The following is a 24455-nucleotide window of genomic DNA, read 5'->3' as shown; positions in this document are numbered from 1 at the left end:
GACAACACCTTTTCCCCCTCCGGAGACTGAAAAGATTTGTTATGGGTCCCCAGATTTATACAGCTGCACCATTGAGAGCATCCTGAGCAAGCTTCCTGCCATCCAGGACCTATATACTAAGCAGTGTCAGAGGAAGGCCCAAAAAATTGTCAAAGAATCTAGTCACCCAAGTCATAGACTGTTCTATCTGCTACCACACGGCAAGCGGTACCGGAGCGCCAAGTCTATTATTGTTATTTTATTGTGTTACTTTGTATTCTATTTTTTACTTTATCTTATTTAGTAAATATTTTCTTAACTCGATTTCTTGAACTGGATTGTTGGTTAAGGGCTTGTAAGTAAGCATTTCACGTTAAGGTCTACACCTGTTGTATTTGGCGCATGTGACAAATAAAATTAGATTTTATTGGGAAACAAGAACAAACTATGAGGCATGATGATGGGTGTTGAGGGACCACTTGTCACATTGTCCAAGGTGTGTTTGTGTTATGATAAGCAATGCGTTTTCTGTCCAGATAAAGATGTTGATACATCATTGAAAAAGACCCACCACTGACCAAATGTCTCTTTGTTTTCCAGTCCAACAGGAGTGCATTCCTCAGACCATCCGGTGCATGGACATCCTGTTCCAGTGTGATCCAAGCGTGAGCGTCCTGTTGTGGAGACTACAGCACATCAAGCCTGTGGATGGACAGGTCAGTAACTCATCAAATATGATACTATATTGTGTAAAACATTGAATTTGTAGATGCATCGAAATTTTGACTTTATGTCCCCTTTTCCCCATGTTTTAGGCATTAGGTGTGACATGCGGAACATCAGGCTCACCCCACGAGAAGCAGTGCATGATCAATGCTACCCTCAGCAAGGAGATCTGCTGGAAGTAATGTACTCTCTCTCTCACTCTGGGGGTAAGACATCATTTAAACATCACAGATATAAATTCCCACTGTGCCCATGATAAAATGGCAATGTGAATTGTGTTGTACTACTGAATGAAACTGTGAGGAGATGCACTCAGACAAGCCTTTGTGATTTAACTTATGTTAACTACATTACTTTAGTTGGCTGCTTTGAGCAAAACCTGTATATAATATAACCTATTCTAAGAGCCTATTGTTTGTGTATGATCTTTATTAATTGTTCACTTGTTTTTCAACAATGTCAGGTACAGGCAGAGATGTCTGGGGCCTTCAGCAAGTAAGACACGGGGTAAGAAATAATTTGAACATCACAGATATAAATTCCCACTGTGCCCATGATAAAGCTAACTACATTACTTTAGTTGGCTGCTTTGAGCAAAACTTGTATATAATATAACCTATTCTGGGAGCCTAGTGTGTCTGTATGAACTATGTGGAATATTTTTGGACCATTGGCTTCCCTGAAAACAGGTACTGACAGGAAGAGCAATATGAGTCTGTCAGAGGTCGTCACGCTGATGGGGATGGTGATGGAGGTTTTGGTGGTCCACACAACGAAGAAGCAGGTGTCCCTTCCAGTGATGTGGAGCTGACCTTGGACCTGGTGCCGGTAAGGTTGGCTCAGGTTCAAGGAGACATGCCATTCCACTGAACCTGCCCCGGAGACGGTTCCTTAGCAACTGAAGATCCTCCTCTGTGGGCTCTCGGGACAGAGGGTTGTAGTCTTCAGCCGGGTACAGGTCCTTCACTGACTGCACCTGGTTAGGCACGGCTGGCTTCCTCCAGTTGTATTCCACATCCGTCCGGCCGATACTGTGAACCGCCAATATAGGCTGCATGGCTACACTTATGAGCTCCACAGAGGCGTTCGCGTGTGGTAGAGAGAATCCCCTGGTCACCTATAGAGACCTACCAAGAGGAAGGATGTTAAGTGCCACATGCCTTTCAATGCATGACTTTGAACACCTTGAAATGCATTTGTTGTAAGAAATGTGCTATATAAATGAAGTTTGATTTGATTGATGACATAACAGCTGTACAATATTTAATAAACTGTCATTTTCACGAGGACAAGTGTAGTTTTTCCATAAACTTTTAATTGATAACTTGGGAATTTATCACTTGACATGTCAATCAAATAGTGGGATCCTATAAATCAAGACTGTGTGATTGCATGTACCACTCCGAATAAATAAATACTGCGCCTTTGAAGATTTGTCTCTGGTCATGAAACTACATGCTGGATGTCTAAACTAAGTCAATTCTGAATGTCAATATATTTTTTGATTCATTCTCATCAATGACAACATTCTAGAACTGAGTTATCACTCATCTAAGTCTGGTATCCGGGGTAATCTGGTTAATGATCATATAATTGATTAAGTGGCTCTTTCATTGTAGAATGTTGACAGCTGTATAGAACACATTGTATTGCTAAGACGCTCAAACTTAACTTATATTAGCTACACTCACCAACACAGTATAAACTATATAGGGCGGCAGGTAGCTTAGTGGGTAAGAGCGTTGTGCCAATAACCGAAAGGTCGCTGGTTCTAATCCCCGAGCTGACTAGATGAAAAATCTGTCGATGTGCCCTTGAGCAAGGCACTTAACCCTAATTGCTCCTGTAAGTCGCTCTGGATAAGAGCATCTGCTAAATGACAAAAAAAATTATTTTAAATTTATATCCCTCATGCTGGCCCTGACCAAACCGGTAAATTGCCCCTCACTATAGCTGCACTTCTCCACATGGCCAGACTTATAGTGGTCTTCTCCCCTTTTAATGCTCTTATGCGCATCCTTAAAATGTCATAAGGTCTGAAATAGACACTAAAGTTGACATACTGTACAAACAATTATCTAGGCTATGTAAAACAAAAATATTTTGTATCTACTGCTCTGTTAACTAGCTAGGTAAAGTGTAGTCAGTGGCTAGCTAAGACAGAGAAAGGGGGTGGAAGAAGTTCAACACTTTATTCAATTCATTTCAACACAGCACATGGATTCATCATGAATTGGCCACAGGTCTCTCGAGTGGCGCAGTGGTCTAAGGCACTGCATTGCAGTCCTAGCTGTGTTCGAATCCAGGCTCTGTCGTAGCCGGCCGCGACCGGGAGACCCATGGGGTGGCGCACAATTGGCCCAGGGTAGGGGAGGGAATGGCTGGCAGGGATGTAGCTCAGTTGGTAGAGCATGGCGTTTGCAACGCCAGGGTTGTGGGTTCGATTCCCAAGGGGGGTATAAAAAATAATGTATGCACTAACTGTAAGTCGCTCTGGATAAGAGCGTCTGCTAAATGACTAAAATGTAAATGTAATGTAAATGTCTCTGATTGTGCTGGTGAACTACAGCTGACAGTGTTGGCTAGAGATGACGTGCAGGAGCTTCCTGCAGGAATTTGTAGTCTTGCTGAGGTCTTTTCTGTTGCTAATTAGCATTTTGAATGTAAATTGAGGCGACTATATTGATAAAACTCACCTTGTCCGAGAGAGTATTACACGGTTATCAAAACATCACACCAAGGTAAGCCTACACCAACCACATACTTCATTTGAAGTGTTTGTAAAATTGGAAAGGCGATTGGAACCATTTCCTTCTTCTTCTTCAGTGGGGTTTATCGGCAGTTGGCATCCAACGTTATGGTGCATTACCGCCACCTACCGTACTGGAGTGTGGGCCAGAGACGGGGATAAACTAAATCCTACCTGCCAACCCAGTTTCTCTTAAAAAAGACAACAAAATATGTGATACTATATCTAATGACGTTCTACTCAATATACTCTTTAAACTAATTTCCTGTATCCCCTTCTCCCTCATACTTAATCTCATCCCCTCTCTTTCCCTCTGATACTGCCCACACTGTAGCAATACATGCTCCACAGTCTCGATTTCCTGACAATAATCACACTTTCCTGATGGATGCTTTCCTAGCACGCTTAATGTCTTATTCAACTGGCTGTGTCCCAACCTTAATCTTGTAAATATAGCCTCCTCTCTTCTGTCTCTTCCTGCCGTCCTCCCCTCCACAACTTTCCTCTGAATGCCTTCCCTTAATATTTATATTCCACTGCTCCTGCCTTCTCTGCACCATCACTGTATATATCAGTCTTTTTGCCTCTGCCTTGCTCATTGACACTTGGGCTGGAACCCAAGTAAATCTTATCTGAATACCCATCTGTTTAATCCTGCCATGGGTTTGTAGCACCTCATAAAGCAGGTCTTGTCTGCTACGTGAGCTAAAGGACTGGAGACTCATTAACACTGCGCATGAGTCAGAGCAAATAACTACTCTGTCTGGCTTAACTTCCTCCACCCACTGCAAGGCCAACAGTATGGCCATCAGCTCTGCCATATATACAGCCAGATGATCTGTAATACGTTTCCTGACTTCCACCCCACATTCCTGCACTACAAATGCTGACCCAGTACGTCCTGTCCTTGGATCTTTTGAACCATCTGTGTAAATGGCCAACACTTCTAGATCAACTACTGGAGGCGGGAGTAGCCATGGTGGATTTACAGGAATAACTACCATTGGACTAAACTCCTTTCCATACAGCCCCATCTCCTTCGCCTGGGTATTACCCATCCACCCAAAGCTCGTATTCTGTCTTCGCTCATGTTCCCAGCATGCCTGTAAAATCCCTTTTGCAGGATGAGACACCCCATGTCCCTGTAGGTTGACCCAATAATTAAATGCCAGCTGCTGTCTCCTAATCTGCAATGGCATATCCCCCATCTCCACCTGTAATGCAGCCACTGGGGACGTTCGAAACGCCCCACTACATATTCTGAGTCCTTGCCCCTGTATGACATCTAGCCTTGCCAGTGAGGTCCGGGCTGCCAAACCATATGCTATACTTCCATAATCTATTACAGATCAGATCAATGCAACATACATGGTCTTCAATGAGGAACGCCCAGCCCCCTACTCCTTCCCCGTCAGACAGCGCATCACATTTAGCACCTTCTTACACTTTCCCACCACTCTCTCAATGTGTTCTGCTCAGGTCAGTCTAGTATCAAAGTATACCCCAAGGAACCTGAAGGCCCCCACCCTCTCCAGGTTTCTCCCATATAACCTCAAGCATACCTCATCTCCCACCTTCCTCCTGGTAAAGAACACTGTTTGAGTTTTCTCTACAGAGAACCTGAATCCCCACATTAATGCCCACCACTCTACCTCATCAATTGCTTCCTGCACCTTCCTGACTAAGTATGGCACATTTCTTCCCATCTTCCATAAGGCACCATCATCTGCAAATAACGACCTCCCTATATCCGGCTGTACCTGAGAGTAAACATAATTGATCATGATTGAGAACAACAGAGGACTAATCATGCTCCCCTGCGGTGTACCATTATCCACCAAGTAGCTGCCTGATAGAGACTTCCCACCCTCACCTGGATAGACCTTCCAAACAGGAAGTTCCCCTACCCTTCCTGAACCCACTCTGATGTGGCATTACTAGCCCTCTGCTCTCCAGGAAGTAAGTTAGCCTCTCCGTGATCATATGTTCCATAATCTTACATACATGTGATGTTAAAGCTATTGGCCGATGGCTTGTTGGCTTCGTTGGATCCTTGCCGGGCTTCCGGATTGGTGCCACTACTGCCTCCTTCCAACTGCCTGGTAGTTTCCCCTCCTCCCACACTGTTGTACAACACCAATACTTTATCCATTGCCTCATCACTAAGATGGGCCAACATAACATAGCACACCTCATCTTTCCCAGGTGAAGTTAACCCTCCCTTACCTATTGCCCTTTTCACCTCTGCCCTGGTAAATGGTGCACTCAACGCATCATTTACATCCTCCCTCCTTTCCAGCACTCTAGGATGCTCCTCTCTCGTGTTCTCTCTCCCCCTCTGCCCCTCCTCTGACAGATTTGCTGAGCTATGCACTTGAACAAATGCTTTGGCCATCATCTCTGCTTTCTCCTCATCTGTTACTGCCACATCCTCCCCACTCGTCAACACTGGATAATCCCACTCCCGCTCCCACTTATCCTCTTAATCATCCCCCACACTTCTCCCACAGGGGTCGCCCTTCCAATGGTGTCACAGAACCGATGCCAACATGACCTCTTTGCCTGAAGGATAGATCTCCTCACCATGGCCTGGGCCTGCATATATTGAATCAGATGTTGGAAATTATGTGTCATTTTCAGTACTCTAAATGCCCTGTTCCTAATCCTCATCATTGCCCCACATTCCTCCGTCCACCATGGAACTGCTTTCCTCCTCCTCCTCCCTGAACTCTTAGGTATAGCCTCAGTAGCTGCCCCCACTAACGCTGTTCTCACCCAGTTATTCATACTATCTACATCCCCGCGACCGGGAGACTCATGGGCGGCGCACAATTGGCCCAGCGTCGTCCAGGGTAGGGGAGGGAATGGCCGGCAGGGATGTAGCTCAGTTGATAGAGCATGGCGTTTGCAACGCCAGGGTTGTGGGTTCGATTCCCACGGGGGGCCAGTATAAAAAGAAATATGTATTCACTAACTGTAAGTCGCTCTGGATAAGAGCGTCTGCTAAATGACTAAAATGTAAATGTAAATGTATATCCACCCAAGCCATCACCTGCTCACTCAGCTCCTGAAACTGATCCCACTTTGCCCTTCCAAACACCCACCTGCCTACTCCCTCCACTAACACCTCCTCCTCCCTTCGGCCTACTGTGCATACAATGGGGTAATGATCACTCCCTTCTGTCGACTCCTCCCATACCTCCCACTCACATATTCCTGCCATCACACTAGATACCAGAGTGAGGTCCAAGGCAGACTCTTTCCCTGTGGCTACATCAATCCTGGTCCCTCGGCCATCATTCAGGCACACCAGATCCTTATTTTCTATCATATTTTCCATCACTTGGCCATTTCCATCCATCCGTTTCCCCCCCAAAGCATGTTGTGGGCGTTGAAATCCCCACACCACATTACTTTACTTCTTTCCTGGCCTTCCACCCTCTCCAGCACTTCCATTTCCAATATCTGACACGGTTTATAGTAATTCACCACCACTAGCACCCCTCCTCTCAGCCACACCTCCACCACCACATACTCCTGTTCAATACCTTTGCCTATCATCTTGTAGGGAATTCCTTGCTTTATGAAGGTGGCACATCCCCCCCACCCCCCATATCTCGGTCCCTATGAACCACTACATATCCCTGTATAATAAACTCCACATTCGGTTTGAGCCATGTTTCCTGCACACAAATCACATCCGGCTTAGCTAGCATATCAACAATGAATTGCTTGAATTCCTGCCCATTAGCCAACAGGCTTCGAGCATTCCATTGTAGTACTACTACCATAACCAAGATCCAGTAATACATGACTCCACCATCGGCTGATTGAGGTCATCTCGAACCTCTTCCCATGTCAACCCTGTCATACTCAAATGTCTCCCAGAAGCTTTCACTATTAGTTTAATCCTCTCCGTTTTAGACTATACTTTATCAGTGCTATTGATAGCTCCTGCTATGAACGTCACCAGCTTTCTCTTTTCTATGTATACCATATCGCTGCCCACCTGCCCCGTAATCCCCGGTCTAGATGCTCCTACCTTTCTCTCCCTTGAACCTGTATCTCCCTGGACCTGGACCACCCTCACTGCCTCAGCATATGACACCCTTCTCTCCTGGATCACCCTCACTGCCTCAGCATATGATACCCTTCTCTCTACTCTCACTTGTTGCACCTACACTGCCTTCTTCATAACCTCACACCCACTATATGCCACACTATGAGCACCCCCACAGTTGCAGCACTTTGGTTGTACACCATCCCCACACTTCCCATACTCATGCTCCCCTCCACACCTGGCACACCTCTTTTTCTCTTTACAGACTGTTGCCACATGCCCAAACCTCTGGCATTTATAACATCTTAAAGGTTTCGGTACATAAGCCCTCACATAGTAACTCATATATTTACATTTACATTTACGTCATTTAGAAGACGCTCTTATCCAGAGCGACTTACAAATTGGTGCATTCACCTTATAGCCAGTGGGATAACCACTTTACTTTTTTTTTTTTTTTTTGGGGGGTGGGGTAAGGGGGGGGGGGGGGTAGAAGGATTACTTATCCTATCCCAGGTGTGCCTTAAAGAGGTGGGGTTTCAAATGTTTCCGGAAGGTGGTGAGTGACTCCGCTGTCCTGGCGTCGTGAGGGAGCTTGTTCCACCATTGGGGTGCCAGAGCAGCGAACAGTTTTGACTGGGCTGAGCGGGAACTGTGCTTCAGCAGAGGTAGGGGAGTCAGCAGGCCAGAGGTGGATGAACGCAATGCCCTCGTTTGGGTGTAGGGACTGATCAGAGCCTGAAGGTACAGAGGTGCCGTTCCCCTCACAGCTCCGTAGGCAAGCACCATGGTCTTGTAGCAGATGCGAGCTTCAACTGGAAGCCAGTGTAGTGTGCCGAGGAGCGGGGTGACGTGAGAGAACTTGGGAAGGTTGAACACCAGACGGGCTGCGGCATTCTGGATGAGTTGTAGGGGTTTAATGGCACAGGCAGGGAGCCCAGCCAACAGCGAGTTGCAGTAATCCAGACGGGAGATGACAAGTGCCTGGATTAGGACCTGTGCCGCTTCCTGTGTAAGGCAGGGTCGTACTCTCCGAATGTTGTAGAGCATGAACCTACAGGATCGGGTCACCGCCTTGATGTTAGCGGAGAACAACAGGGTGTTGTCCAGGGTCACGCCAAGGCTCTTCGCACTCTGGGAGGAGTACACAACGGAGTTGTCAACTGTGATGGCGAGATCATGGAACGGGCAGTCCTTCCCCGGGAGGAAGAGCAGCTCCGTCTTGCCAAGGTTCAGCTTGAGGTGGTGATCCGTCATCCATACTGATATGTCTGTCAGACATGCAGAGATGCGATTCGCCACCTGTTTATCAGAAGGGGGAAAGGAGAAGATTAGTTGTGTGTCGTCTGCGTAGCAATGATAGGAGAGGCCATGTGAGGATATGACAGAGCCAAGTGACTTGGTGTATAGCGAGAATAGGAGAGGGCCTAGAACTGAGCCCTGGGGGACACCAGTGGTGAGAGCACGTGGTGCGGAGACAGCTTCTCGCCACGCCACTTGGTAGAGCGACCGGTCAGGTAGGACGCAATCCAAGAGTGAGCCGCGCCGGAGATGCCCAGCTCGGAGAGGGTGGACAGGAGGATCTGATGGTTCACAGTATCAAAGGCAGCAGACATGTCTAGAAGGAAAAGAGCAGAGGAGAGAGAGTTAGCTTTAGCAGTGCGGAGAGCCTCCGTGACACAGAGAAGAGCAGTCTCAGTTGAATGACCAGTCTTGAAACCTGACTGGTTTGGATCAAGAAGGTCATTCTGAGAGAGATGGCAAGAGAGTTGGCTAAAGACGGCACGCTCAATAGTTTTGGAGAGAAAAGAATGAAGGGATACTGGTCTGTAGTTGTTGACATCAGAGGGATCGAGTGTTAGTTTTTTGAGAAGGGGTGCAACTCTCGCTCTCTTGAAGACGGAAGGGACATAGCCAGTATTCAAGGATGAGTTGATCAGCGAGGTGAGGTAAGGGAGAAGATCACCGGAGATGGTCTGGAGAAGAGAGGAGGGGATAGGGTCAAGCGGGCAGGTTGTTGGGCGGCCGGCCGTCACAAGTCGCAAGATTTTATCTGGAGAGAGAGGGGAGAAAGAAGTCAAAGCATAGGGTAGGGCAGTGTGAGCAGGATCAGCAGTGTAATTTGACTTAACAAACGAGGATCGGATGTCGTCAACCTTCTTTTCAAAATGGTTGACGAAGTCATCCACAGAGAGGGAGGAGGGGGGGGGGGGGGGGAGGATTCAGCAGGGAGGAGAAGGTGGCAAAGAGCTTCCTAGGGTTAGAGGCAGATGCTTGGAATTTAGAGTGGTAGAAAGTGGCCTTAGCAGCAGAAACAGATGAAGAAAATGTAGAGAGGAGGGAGTGAAAAGATGCCAGGTCAGCAGGGAGTCTAGTTTTCCTCCATTTCCGCTCGGCTCCCCGGAGCCCTGTTCTGTGAGCTCGCAATGAGTCATCAAGCCACGGAGCTGGAGGGGAGGACCGAGCCGGCCGGGAGGATAGGGGACACAGAGAGTCAAAGGATGCAGAAAGGGAGGAGAGGAGGGTTGAGGAGGCAGAATCAGGAGATTGGAGGGAGAAGGATTGAGCAGAGGGAAGAGATAATAGGATGGAAGAGGGGAGAGTAGCGGGAGAGAGAGAGCGAAGGTTGCGACGGCGCATTACCATCTGAGTAGGGGCAGAGTGAGTAGTGTTGGAGGAGAGCGAGAGAGAAAAGGATACAAAGTAGTGGTCGGAGACATGGAGGGGAGTTGCAGTGAGATTAGTAGAAGAACAGCATCTAGTAAAGATGAGGTCAAGCGTATTGCCTGCCTTGTGAGTAGGGGGGGACGGGGAGAGGGTGAGGTCAAAAGAGGAGAGGAGTGGAAAAAAGGAGGCAGAGAGAAATGAGTCAAAGGTAGACGTAGGGAGGTAGAAGTCCCCCAGAACTGTGAGGGGTGAGCCATCCTCAGGAAAGGAACTTATCAAGGTGTCTGTCATGGATGCCGCCGAGGCTGCTCCTCCTCCTTGCTCGGGCAGGCTTCGGCGTTCGTTGTCCCCGGAGTACTAGCTACTACCGCTCGATGTTTTCGATGTTTGTTTTGTAATGTCTAGTTGGTACACCTGTTTCGTATTCTGTATTGATTATGTTACATATAAGTTCCCTTGTTTTATGTTTGCCTTTGTGTGTTATTGTCCGCGTGTCCTGTATGTATGGTTGGCATTGATCATCCTGTTTATTACGCACTCCGCGTATTATCCTCCTCTTGTGTTTTGGAGGCTTTTGTTTTGTGCGTATTTTGGAAAGTAAAGCAGTCGTTACTTATCTTCTGTGTCCTGAGCCTGACTTCACCGCTGCATACACTTCAGCATTTTGACAGCGTCAAACTCATTGATGAACTCTCCAAGGGAACCTGGAGGGCGATAGATGACAAGGATATTAAGCTTAAATGGGCTAGTGACTGTGACAGCATGGAATTCAAATGATGAGATAGACAGATGGGTCAGGGGAAAAATAGAGAATGTCCACTTGGGAGAGATGAGGATTCCTGTGCCACCACCCCGCTGACCAGATGCTCTCGGGGTATGCGAGAACACATGGTCAGATGAGGAGAGAGCAGTAGGATCCTATTGTTACCTTATTTGGCAGTACCCGGTCCTTAAAATGTAACAGAATAGACGTGCTATCTACCCTATCTCCACCCCTTGTTGCTTGCAATCTTTGTGCATTCACTAGAACGCCTCCTCTCAAATGTTCCCTTATCTCTTTAGTGCTAACACTCACAGGCACTCCTGTTATCACCCCTTTACTCCACTGCTTCCCTGCTTGGTCAGACCAGCTGCTTGACTCCACCTTACACTTCCCTATTTGCTTCACTCCAATAGCTTTTCCCCCCTGCGCCATGTCCTTACAGAACACCAACAAGCTCCCATCTCTTAACACTTTAGCATTAACAACTTCCCCAATCAACTATTTTATCACAGCCGTCAACCTTATCGGACTCAACGCCCCAAACTCCCCCTTCCTCCCTAAACTTCATAATCACTTTATGCTCCTCCTCACCTCCATGTTCCTCTCGTGTCTTATCTTGCCCTTCCTCTGCACTTTCTGCCTCCGAACTTCCACTATCGTTGGAATCTAGGTTGCTCTCCTCAAACTTCCTTTTCTGCCTCCTCTCTACCTCCATAGAACTCTCGCTCCCCTTCATACCCCTACTCCCTTTCTCTCCCGCTTTCTTTTTCTCTTTCTTACTCCCTCCTTTATTTGTACCACTATGTTCCATACTTGTTTCCCTTTCCTCTCCATCACTATCTCCTACCATCTCTGACCCATTCACAGCACGGCCGTGCCGAACCTCCGCCACACCGAGTAAAGTTTGTTTGTTTCTCAACGATTTCAAAAATCCCTCTCCTCAACGAAGTTCCCGCGGAAAGTCTTCTTCCTCCTCCAAAATCGTCCCCCTCTGGAACCATTTCCGTGTTTGACCGCTAGGTTTTATGGGTATTATGACACGTCCACTATTGCAGACTATAGTCCGGCAGAGTGGACTCGTCATAATACCCATAAAACCTAGCGATAAAACCCGGTAATGGTTCCAATTGTTTTCTCTCCCTTTATTTTTGCGTCTGGAACTTTAGAGCTACTTCATATAAGGTCTGTGTTTCGTGTAGGCTTACCCTGGCTTGACATTCTGATAGCCATGTAATTCTCTCTGATAGCCATGTAATTCTCTCTCAGACAAGGTGAGTTTTCTCAATATAATCGCCTCAATTTACTCTCAAAAATTCAAAATGCTAATTAGCAACAGAGAAGACCTCAGCAAGACTATAAATTCCTGCAGGAAGCTCCTGCATGTCATCTCTAGCTGACACTGTCAGCTACCGTTCACCAGCGCGATCAGAGACCTTTGTACCCAGAGACCTTCTGTGCCCAATCCATGAACTTCCGTCCCCTTTCTCTGTCTTAACTAGCCATTGACTACACTTTAGCTAGCTAGTTTGCGGAGCAGTAGATCAAACAATATTTTTGTTTTACTTAGCCTAGATAATTGTTTGTACAGTATGTCGACTTTTGTGTCTATTTCAGACCTTATGACATTTTTCAAGGATGAGCATAAGAGTATTAAAAGGGGAGAAGACCACTATAAGTCTGGCCATGTGGAGAAGTGCAGCTATAGTGAGAGGCAATTTAGCGGTTTGGTCAGGGCCAGCCTGAGGGATAAAGTTGATCCTGTGTCAGTGAGTGTAGCTATTAAGTTAGGTTTGAGCATCTTAGCAATACAATGTGTTCTATACTGCTTTCAACATTCTACTAGAAAAGAGCCACTCAATTAATTTTATAAAATGAGTGGTTCTAACCCTGAATGCTGATTGGTTAAAACCGCATTCCAGCCGGTGTCTATTCCACGAGTTAGCGCCGGCTAAATCTATTACATTAAAATGCCTATTTACTCTATTCCATCTGACTGCGCAATCCACTATCTCATCAGCTCAGCCAGACAATTTATAAACTTGATCTCCACTATAATAAGCATCTAGACATTATCTCACATTTCTTTAAGATTGACATTTCTTTTTCAACAGTGGCGATTTGTATAAACCTTGATGTCTGTCTCTCCGACATTTGCAACATTGTTTCAATATTCAAATTCAATCTCCAGCCCTCCCATAGTAATGAACGTGTCGGGAGTCAGGACGAGACAGAAAGCAGTCGAAATCATGAATCAGCTGGCATCATTTATATGGATATATACAAAGAAATGTCAATTGAAAAAAGGTCAAACGAAACGAAGTGCAGCTAGTTTGCAGTCTTTCCAGCTTCAGTTTGAAGCGATTGTGTTAGCTGTGTTGTTGGCTAGCTCCTCTGAACAACAGTGTCCTGGCGAGAGAGCACATTTTCTATGCCAGGCAAAATCACGCCTCATTAGCTCATTCTTATGGATGTATCCAAATAAATGTCACTAGAAAACAGCTTAAAAAATGCAAATGCAGCTACTGTTGTTATTCTGGCTGCACTGTTTGACGTGACTGTAAATTAGCCGTAGCTGGCTAGCTAGCAAGCAAGGGATAAAAACGTTGCTGGCCAGTATGGCAATGAAACATTTAGAATGAACAAGATGACTAAACAACTGTATTTTACTCATTTAGCAGACACTCTTATCCAGAGCGACTTACAGTTAGTGAGTGCATACATTTTTCATACTGCCCCCCCGTGGGAAACGAACCCACAACCCTGGCGTTGCAAGCGCAATGCTCTACCAACTGAGCTACAGGGGACCTACAGCTATGGTCTCTGGCAACCGAACTAATACAAGGAATGACCAGCGGGCTTGGGTAGCAACCCTAGATTTGTGTCGGGACTGTATCTTGTGGAAGGATGAAATAGTATTAATAAATTAATCAAAATAAAGTTTTTTTATGAAAATATGTCAATGATTATTTGAATATGTTGGTAACCCGTTGTATAAAAGTGATAATGCCCGAGAAGCCGGTGTATGGAGGATATATTGGCATGGGTGTTGTTAGGCCCGAGATGAAGTCGATATAATCATTAACCAGATTACCCCAGACAGCAGACTTTGATGAGTGATAACTCAGTTCTAGAATGTTGTCATTGATGAGAATGAATCAAAAAATCTATTGACATTTGAAATTTACTTTGTTTAGACATCCAGCATGTATTGTAGTTTCATGACCAGAGACAAATCTTCATAGGCACAGTATAAATTAAAAGTTTATGGAAAAACTACACTTGTCCTCATGTGACCCTTTGCTAGATGGATATACTTCGTCGGGTGAGGTTGTGTTTTCTCTAGCAGGAGGTAAGCTTGGCTTCTCATATGGTGTTGAGTAAAGCTTAAACCATGTATTTAGATCGTAGGTAGGTAGTTTATTTATGTAGTTATTTAGGTAGTTATTGTAGGTTTCCGTAGGCATTTATTGTAGGTAAGTATTGTTTACGTATTGTTTAAGTATTGTTACGGCGGAGCCCGGCGAAGCACGAGGCTAGCTAGCTAGCGGGTAGCTACTGGTAACGTTTATTGGTAATTATCTGTTTAGTGCAATGGTGGAGAGTGGTTTCCAATGTTAATGTGCTAGCTAATGTGCTAGCTAGCCAACGTTAATTTTTTTTTGCTGCGTTATGAAAGGAACTAGACACGGTCATGAATTATCTGTTTAGTGTGTTAACACACTCTTGGTATGCTAGCTAGCTAGCGGGTAGCTACTGGTAACGTTTATTGGTAGTTATCTGTTTAGTGCAACGGTGGAGAGTTGTTTCCAATGTTAATGTGCTAGCTAGCCAACGTTTAATTTTTGCTGCGTTATGAAAGGAACTAGACACGGACATGAATTATCTGTTTAGTGTGTTAACACACTCTTGGTAGTTTGTTGTAACCAAGTATTGGTGCTAAACTGTGTGTTATTGGATGCTAGCATGCTAGTTAGCTATGGCGTCATAGTTAGGCATCGTGGGCTGTTGTGGGTAGTTACTGTATGTTGGCATTGTTCTTCGGCGGTGCCGGGGGTAGCACGAAGCTAGCTAGCTAGCCGTTCTTCAAACAAGGTCAACACAGTGGCCATTGCTAGCTAGCCAACAGACACGGACACGAATCATCTGCTTAGTGTGTTAACACACTATTGGTGGTTTGTTGTGACCAAGTGTTGGTGCTAAACTGTGTGTTTTTGGATGCTAGCATGCTAGTTAGCTATGGTGTCATAGTTAGCTAGCTGAATAAAGTGGGTTGAGTCTATTCCTTTAAACATTGAACCGCTGTGGTTCACAACAATTCTGATTTCTAAAGGTGGAAGTTGGTAGAGTTTTTGTTCGGGTGGTTCAGTGAAACAATTATAGTTTCTGAGGTAGAAGTTTTTGGTGAGGGAGGCCCTGCTCTCTACCCTCCCAGATGTTTAGTTCATTTCATTCCGATCTCCTCTGCATTATTGTAGCCATTTGCTACAGCCTGTCAACTATGCCTCTGCCTATCCCTGTTCTCTCCTCTCTGCACAGGCTACACAAACGCCCCACACCGCGTGGCTGCTGCCTCTCTAACCTGGTGGTCCCTGCACGCACCCCACACCTGGAGTTCCAGGTCTCAGGCAGCCTCTGGAACTGCCGTTCTGCTGCCAACAAAGCTGACTTCATCCCAGCCTATGCTAATCTCCAGTCCCTCGACTTCCTGGCGCTGACGGAAACATGGATTACCACTGAAAACACTGCTACTCCTACTGCTCTCTCCTCGTCTGACCATGTGTTCTCGCATACCCCGAGAGCATCTGGTCAGAGGGGTGGTGGCACAGGAATCCTCATCTCTCCCAAGTGGACATTCTCAATTTTTCCCCTAACCCATCTGTCTATCTCCTCATTTGAATTCCATGCTGTCACAGTCACTAGCCCATTTAAGCTTAATATCCTTGTCATCTATCGCCCCCCAGGTTCCCTTGGAGAGTTCATCAATGAGCTTGACGCCTTGATAAGTTCCTTTCCTGAGGATGGCTCACCCCTCACAGTTTTGGGGGATTTCAACCTCCCTATGTCCACATTTGACTCATTTCTCTCTGCCTCCTTCTTTACACTCCTCTCCTCTTTTGACCTCACCCTCTCACCGTCCCCCCCTACTCACAAGGCAGGCAATACGCTTGACCTCATCTTTACTAGATGCTGCTCTTCTACTAATCTCACTGCAACTCCCCTCCATGTCTCTGACCACTACTTTGTTTCCTTTTCTCTCTCGCTCTCCTCCCACACTACTCACTCTGCCCCTACACAGATGGTAATGCGCCGCCGCAACCTTCGCTCTCTCTCTCCCACTACTCTCTCCTCTTCCATCCTATCATCTCTTCCCTCTGCTCAATCCTTCTCCCTCCAATCTCCTGATTCTGCCTCCTCAACCCTCCTCTCCTCCCTTTCTGCATCCTTTGACTCTCTGTGTCCCCTATCCTCCCGGCCGGCTCGGTCCTCCCCTCCAGCTCCGTGGCTTGATGACTCATTGCGAGCTCACAGAACAGAGCTCCGGGCAGCGGAGCGGAAATGGAAGAAAACTCAACTCCCTGCCGACCTGGCATCTTTTCACTCCCTCCTCTCTACATTTTCTTCATCTGTTTCTGCTGCTAAGGCCACTTTCTACCACTCTAAATTCCAAGCATCTGCCTCTAACCCTAGGAAGCTCTTTGCCACATTTTCTTCCCTGCTGAATCCTCCCCCCCCCCCCCCCCCCCCCCCTCTCTCTGTGGATGACTTCGTCAACCATTTTGAAAAGAAGGTTGACGACATTCGATCCTCGTTTGCTAAGTCTAATGACACTGCTGGTCCTACTCACACTGCCCTACCCTATGCTTTGACTTCTTTCTCCCCTCTCTCTCCAGATAAAATCCTGCGACTTGTGACTGCAGGCCGCCCAACAACCTGCCCGCTTGACCCCATCCCCTCCTCTCTTCTCCAGACCATCTCCGGTGACCTTCTCCCCTACCTCACCTCGCTGATCAACTCATCCTTGACCGCTGGCCATGTCCCTTCCGTCTTCAAGAGAGCGAGAGTTGCTCCCCTTCTCAAAAAACCAACACTCGATCCCACTGATGTCAACAACTACAGATCAGTATCCCTTCTTTCTTTTCTTTCCAAAACTATTGAGCGTGCCGTCTTTAGCCAACTCTCTTGCTATCTCTCTCAGAATGACCTTCTTGATCCAAACCAGTCAGGTTTCAGGACTGGTCATTCAACTGAGACTGCTCTTCTCTGTGTCACGGAGGCTCTCCGCACTGCTAAAGCTAACTCTCTCTCCTCTGCTCTTGTCCTTCTAGACCTGTCTGCTGCCTTTGATACTGTGAACCATCAGATCCTCCTCTCCACCCTCTCCGAGCTGGGCATCTCCGGCGCGGCTCACTCCTGGATTGCGTCCTACCTGACCGGTCGCTCCTACCAAGTGGCGTGGAGAGAAGCTGTCTCCGCACCACGTGCCCTCACCACTGGTGTCCCCCAGGGCTCAGTTCTAGGCCCTCTCCTTTTCTCCCTATACACCAAGTCACTTGGCTCTGTCATATCCTCACATGGCCTCTCCTATCATTGCTACGCTGACGATACACAACTAATCTTCTCCTTTCCCCCTTCTGATAACCAGGTGGCGAATCGCATCTCTGCATGTCTGGCAGACATATCAGTATGGATGACGGATCACCACCTCAAGTTGAACCCTGGCAAGTCGGAGCTGCTCTTCCTCCCGGGGAAGGACTGCCCGTTCCATGATCTCGCCATCACGGTTGACAACTCCGCTGTGTCCTCCTCCCAGAGTGCGAAGAGCCTAGGCGTGACCCTGGACAACACCCTGTCGTTCTCCGCCAACATCAAGGCGGTGACCCGCTCCTGCAGGTTCATGCTCTACAACATTCGGAGAGTACGACCCTGCCTTACACAGGAAGCGGCACAGGTCCTAATCCAGGCACTTGTCATCTCCTGTCTGGACTACTGCAACTCGCTGTTGGCTGGCCTCCCTGCCTGTGCCATTAAACCCCTACAACTCATCCAGAATGCCGCAGCCCGTCTGGTGTTCAACCTTCCCAAGTTCTCTCACGTCACCCCCCTCCTCCGCACACTCCACTGGCTTCCAGTTGAAGCTCGCATCCGCTACAAGACCATGGTGCTTGCCTATGGAGCAGTGAGGGGAACGGCACCTCTGTACCTTCGGGCTCTGATCAGTCCCTACACCCAAACGAGGGCATTGCGTTCATCCACCTCTGGCCTGCTGGCTCCCCTTCCTCTGCGGAAGCATAGCTCCCGCTCAGCCCAGTCAAAACTGTTCGCTGCTCTGGCACCCCAATGGTGGAACAAGCTCCCTCACGACGCCAGGACAGCGGAGTCACTCACCACCTTCCGGAGACATTTGAAACCCCACCTCTTTAAGGATTACCTGGGATAGGATAAAGTAATCCTTCTACCCCCCCCCCCCCCCCCCCCCAAAAAACAATTGTAAAGTGGTTATCCCACTGGCTATAGGGTGAACGCACCAATTGGTGAGTCGTTCTGGATAAGAGCGTCTGCTAAATGACGTAAATGTGCCCTTGAGCAAGGCACTTAACCCTAATTGCTCCTGTAAGTCGCTCTGGATAAGAGCGTCCGCTAAATGACTAAAATGTAAATGTAAATGTAAATGTGAAAATGACAGTTTATTAAATATTCTACAGCTGTAATGTCATCAATCAAATCAAACTTTATTTATATAGCACATTTCTTACAACAAATGCATTTCAAGGTGTTCAAAGTCATGCATTGAAAGGCATGTGGCACTTAACATCCTTCCTCTTGGTAGGTCTCTATAGGTGACCAGGGGATTCTCTCTACCACATGCGGTGGGTCAGTGGTGGGTCTTTTTCAATGCCGTATCAACATCTTTATCTGGACAGAAAATGCATTATCATAACACAAACCCAGCTTAGACAATGTGACAAGTGGTCCCTCAACACCCAATCCTCATGCCTCATTGTTTGTTCTTGTTTCCCAATCAACAGTCTGGATCTATAGTTTTTTTCCCTCTGGTTGCACATGTGACATGCTGGTAGAAATGAGGTAAAACGGATTTAAGTTTGGATCTTTCTCTTCTGCCATGGTGGATGAGCTACATTTTCTGGTAAATACAGGGCCATTTCTCTTTCCCACCGGTAAATGGCAGCTACAGACCCGAGTGTTGTCACTGGGTTTCCGGTCCGCCCATCTGAAAGACCCCCCAAAAAACTAGCTAAGTTGATTACTAAAATGGTAACATCTATATTAAAATACCTTAACCCACAGACTTGACTATAGTAACGGTAAAATAGACCCAGCTTTGGTCTATCTGCACATCTACAATCCTATTATGTGGATGGGACATTTCTGCTGGGCTGGAAGAATGATATGGAATGAATTTGGGTATTTTAAATGTGTTCACCCTAGGTATTGGTTCAGCTTTTCAATATGAAGTGGTGGAACTTAAAGAGTAACTCATTAAAAATAATAATTTTAATCGAAAACCAGATGTTTTAGGCTTAGTTATAGTGAAACAAGTCAATAATTGTCTCCAATTTGACAGTTCATTGCAAAAGTGATGTACACTGAACAACAATATAAACTCAAATGTAAAGTGTTGGTCCAATGTTTCATGAGCTGAAATAAAAGATCCCAGAAATTTTCCAAACTCACAAAAAGCTTATTTCTCTCAAATGTTGTGCTCAAATTTGTTTACATCCCCGTTAGTGGGCATTTCTCCTTTGCAAAGATAATCCATCCACCTGACAGGTGTGGCATATCAAGAAGCTGATTAAACAGCATGATCATTACACAGGTGCACCTTGTGTTGGGGACAATAAAAGGCCACTAAAATGTGCACTTTTGTCACACAACACAATGCCACAGATGTCTCAACTTTGGAGGGAGTGTGCAATTGGCATGCTGACAGCAGGAATGTCCACCAGAGCTTTTGCCAGAGAACTGAATGTTAATTTCTCTACCATAAGGCACCTCCAACGTCGTTTTCCGTGCAAGAAATTGCCAAGAAACTGAAGATCTCGTACAACGCTGTGTACTACTCCCTTCACAGAACAGCGCAAAATGGCTCTAACCAGAATAGAAAGAGGAGTGGGAGGCCCCGGTTCACAACTGAGCAAGAGGACAAATACAGTGAGGCAAAAAGGTATTTGATCCCCTGCTGATTTTGTACATTTGCCCACTGACAAAGAAATGATCAGTCTGTAATTTTAATGGTAGGTTTATTTGAACAGTGAGAGACAGAATAACACACAAAAAATCCAGAAAAACGCATGTCAAAAATGTTATAAATTGATTTGCATTTTAATGAGGGAAATAAGTATTTGACCCCCTCTCAATCAGAAATATTTCTGGCTCCCAGGTGTCTTTTATACAGGTAACGAGCTGAGATTAGGAGCACACTCTTAAAGGGAGTGCTCCTAATCTCAGTTTGTTACCTGAATAAAAGACACCTGTCCACAGAAGCAATCAATCAATCAGATTCCAAACTCTCCACCATGGCCAAGACCAAAGAGCTCTCCAAGGATGTCAGGGACAAGATTGTAGACCTACACAAGGCTGGAATGGGCTACAAGACCATCGCCAAGCAGCTTGGTGAGAAGGTGACAACAGTATGTTTGATTATTCGCAAATGGAAGAAACACAAAAGAACTGTCAATCTCCCTCGGCCTGGGGCTCCATGCAAGAGCTCACCTCGTGGAGTTGCAATGACCATGAGAATGGTGAGAAATCAGCCCAGAACTACACAGGAGGATCTTGTCAATGATCTCAAGGCAGCTGGGACCATAGTCACCAAGAAAACAATTGGTAACATGTCGTGTATTAGGATTATGCCTTTTTTAAATGTTTTTAAGTGGAACTGAAAGAATGTTGATTTTAGTATCAAGAGGGAATGTTTTAGTGTAACGCCACATACAACAGACAGGAAGTGTGTTGTAGACAGGGGAGACTGGTGATTGGCCAGAAGAGGGAGCACCCATCTTTTTGCATTGTTTATAAGTTTTTTTTTGTTGTTTTTTTTAGGGGCTAAACGAAGAAGAAGTCAGAACGGCCATTGCAATCTGGGACGCCGTTCTCCGGATGTCATGACATCTGTCACTCATGCTGAAAGCTTGTAATATGAATAAACTTATGATCAAGGTTCAGTATGAGCAGACTCCTTTGTTTATCAGCAATAATTGCCAGCATTCACCCGATACGACAAATGGCACCCAACGTGGGGCTGGTCTGCACCTCTCCTCTGTTTCATTCAGCCGCCAGGCTAACTCGCTTTGAAGCCATGGCCAGACAAGGGTGAGTTTTTCTTACCGCTTTGGAGCTTGTTAGGTTGGATACTGCTTGTGTACACTGGAGAAATGTACCATACGACCGTGCCTCGTGTGGCGTTATTGCTGATAACTGGGGATCTGGCTAATCATTATCAATTGTTGCACTGGTAAACAGGGCAAAAGGGGGGAGAGTAGGCTTGGAATTTTAGAGCAATCGATGGTAGAGATTAAGGCAGATATTGGCAGAATAAAGTCAGGAATACGTATGCAATTAGAGCATTGTGAATCTGTTAAAGACCTCGAAACGAGGCGACTCCTTAGGAGTGGGCCATAAATCCGGGCAACGCGCTAGGTGGTGTCAGGTTGGTTCTAGGAACCATGAGGTGGACGGGGTATATTGTAAGTTATTCTCATCTTATAGTCGACGGGGTATTTGTTTGGGGTAACCGCTCATATAATTATCCAGAACTCACGGCAGCATAAAGTTAGCAGGGGATAAATGGACAATGATTTAGGCACAATGCAGGTTACTTAGGGAGTGGTAGGCCACAGTTAGCTAAAGGCTAAGGCTAATGTTAATGCTAAATGGGAGTGTGGGTCATGCCACATTATACATAGCGGCTAATGCTAAATGCTAAGGCTAAATGCTAATTGTGTTGCGTGCTACATGCTAACGTGTCCTTAGAGGGCCATTGCGATGGATTAAAGCCTCTTAAAATATGTCTGTGTGTGTGGAACTCAGAGTTCTACGCAAATGTGAGCTCTGTTAAGTGTAATTGTGTGAGTATAAGGTATAAAATAGTGAAGCTGTAGCGTAATGCTATCGTTCTATTGTCTGGGAATCGTATCATTGAATGCATTTGCGCATGCGTTTAATTTTGCGACACTACACTACAGAAAGGGGGAGTTTATGGCACGAGATTAGGACACGTTTTTTTTTACGACGCTAAAACTACAACATGAGGAGATTGGTTAAACTACAACACGGGATTGTGGGTAACGTGTCATATTTCTGGGGGGCTGCGTGCTGCAGGAATAGACAGAGGAATAGCCACAAAGAGGAGAGATTTGGACACGAATCTTCTAAATCGTTAAAGTGACTGTTGTTTGAAAATGAAACTATTTGTTGAGATGTAGTGAATTTATAAATTAGAAATATGATGACGATTAAAATAAATAAAAATTAAATAAAAATGTTATTGATCTATTTAGTTCTGAGTTCAGTCTTAGAGCGAATGTGAACGAAGGAATGTTGAATATGGTTGAGATAACTCAGTGATTGCAGTAACTACTAAAATATTTTTCTGTGTCTCTGTTTTTGTCATATGAGAGGCGATAGGACGAGACGACAGGAGAGAGAGAGAGAAGGAGAGGGGGTGCTGACGTAGCGTCACGTGACGCGGCAGAGGATCGAGTCAAGGGTTTTGGTACTGATTATGGTTACAAAATCTTCCCCTACAGGATATTTGATGTTATGACAATTTCATATAGGCTTGGCAAATTCATAAAAAATTGCATTTGGGAGGCTCTGTGCATCACTGGGTTGATTGGAGTTGTGTTGGGAATCAAGGACTGACATTATTCTGTAAAATTAAGATAGGGGGTTATGGGAATTGTAGTAATGGTAGGGTTACAGGCTTTGTTTTTAGGATTGTAGTCTGAAGTTGACTACTTGCATTTGATGGGTTGTGGTAAGATAGCCACTAATTGATAAATGGGTAAGATAGGATATAGAAATAAAAATTGGTTTTAATTATTCATAATTTTTTTAAATTGATTTTTAAATTGATTTTTAATTTTAATTAGAAATGTTTTTTGATAAAAAAATGTAATGGAATTTTTTCATATTCATATTTTGGTTGATTTATTTTTATTTTATTTTTTTGGGTTGTTTGGTTTATATTAATAATTAAAGGGGGGAAGCCATAGGCTATATAGTCTAAAATAAAATAATTCACGATAAAGGAATATAAAAGGGTTGTTATAATGGGGAAAACGACATCAAGGCTATAAAAAGTCATAACACCGATTGATATAGTACAAAATAGTAATCCTTTAACTAAAGTATTGCTAGGTTATCTGGCAAATTATCTGGCAAATGAAACAAAAGTTGCCCTTCATTCTCAAACAAAAACTGATAAAAGATTCCAGCGATAAGATAAACAAAGGTATAGAGAAGGTGACAGGAAAACTAATGGCAGAAGTTAGTACACCTTTCTCACACACGGATTCAGCAATAAGACACCCACCTTATGAGAAGGAAGTAGAGCTTAGGGATGTTTATCCTCAGCTTCCAGGGATCATCCAGGAGGGTGATTGTTGCATCAGAGATTAAGATGAATAATAGATAGAGGACAAGCAGAAACGACCAGAAAGATGAATCCAAAACTCCAGAAGGAAGAAAAACCGAGATGTCTGGAAACTAAGAGAAGAATGAGGTTCGGAAAGATGAGGATGAAGATACAGAAGGAGAAAACCTGCTGAGAAAATAATCCCAAGAATTGGAGGAGAAGAATACATTGAGGCCAAGCAGCTGAAGAAAAGTAAGAAGATGATGGAAGATGATATTTCGAGGACAGAACTTAGAATATAAGCTTTTGAAGAATACTGATATGTCAACAACAAAGAACAGGACGAAGAAACTCTCAAAAAACTCAATCATACAACTGGTGGAGAAGAGAAGCTTTGTGAACCAAATCAACAATCACTATTACAGCTTCAACTGAACAATATCAAATGCAATTGTACCAGCCAAGGAGGGTACCAGGTGTTTCATATCCACAGCCAGTTTCTGGACAGACACCGAATTGGAGAGGAAGAGGACGAGAAGGCTTAGAAGGAGGAGGAAGATTTCAGCTACACTTCCAGCAACTTTCAGAAGACTGTTATAATTGTGGACAGGTTGGTCACTTTACCTGTGAGTGCAATGCGTCAGGAGGAAACAACAGAGAACATTTTTAAGGAAGATACAGGGGCCAGTCAAGATCTCCTGTTCTCCAGGTGAACCCTAAAGATTCTAGAGTGCCTAGAAGATACGAAGGGGGGTGTCAGCTGATAGCACCGATTAGAGAAGAAGAGAAAATATCTAACCATTGAAGTAAAACCAGAGGACGATGAGAAGTGATAGTGAATAGTGTAAAAGCTTTTATCTGTGTTGAGCCTAAAAGAGGTTAAACATCTCACTATGTAAAATTAACTAATTAG

At 45.3% G+C, this 24455-nt stretch overlaps 1 long non-coding RNA gene across 4 annotated transcripts in view; it reads left to right on the top strand.

The window, feature by feature from the left end:
- Positions 1-223: 223 nt before the first annotated feature.
- The window catches only part of LOC311150356, a 684587-nt gene continuing 660355 nt past the window's right edge, over positions 224-24455 (top strand). For 2 of the 4 annotated variants that reach the window (XR_014615101.1, XR_014615102.1), the window contains exons 1-3: positions 224-695; positions 795-911; positions 1169-1533. This is a non-coding gene — a long non-coding RNA (uncharacterized lncRNA). Of the gene's footprint in view, positions 696-794; positions 912-1168; positions 1865-24455 lie in introns of those variants that run through there. The other 2 variants (XR_014615103.1, XR_014615104.1) reach the window with 2 other exon arrangements.

The sequence above is a fragment of the Coregonus lavaretus genome, assembly GCF_964263955.1.
Source record: "Coregonus lavaretus genome assembly, chromosome: 22".
In the NCBI taxonomy this organism is placed as follows: Eukaryota; Metazoa; Chordata; class Actinopteri; order Salmoniformes; family Salmonidae; genus Coregonus; species Coregonus lavaretus.
The sequence above is the reverse complement of the archived record's forward strand: the minus strand, read 5'-3'. Positions and strand labels throughout refer to the sequence as shown.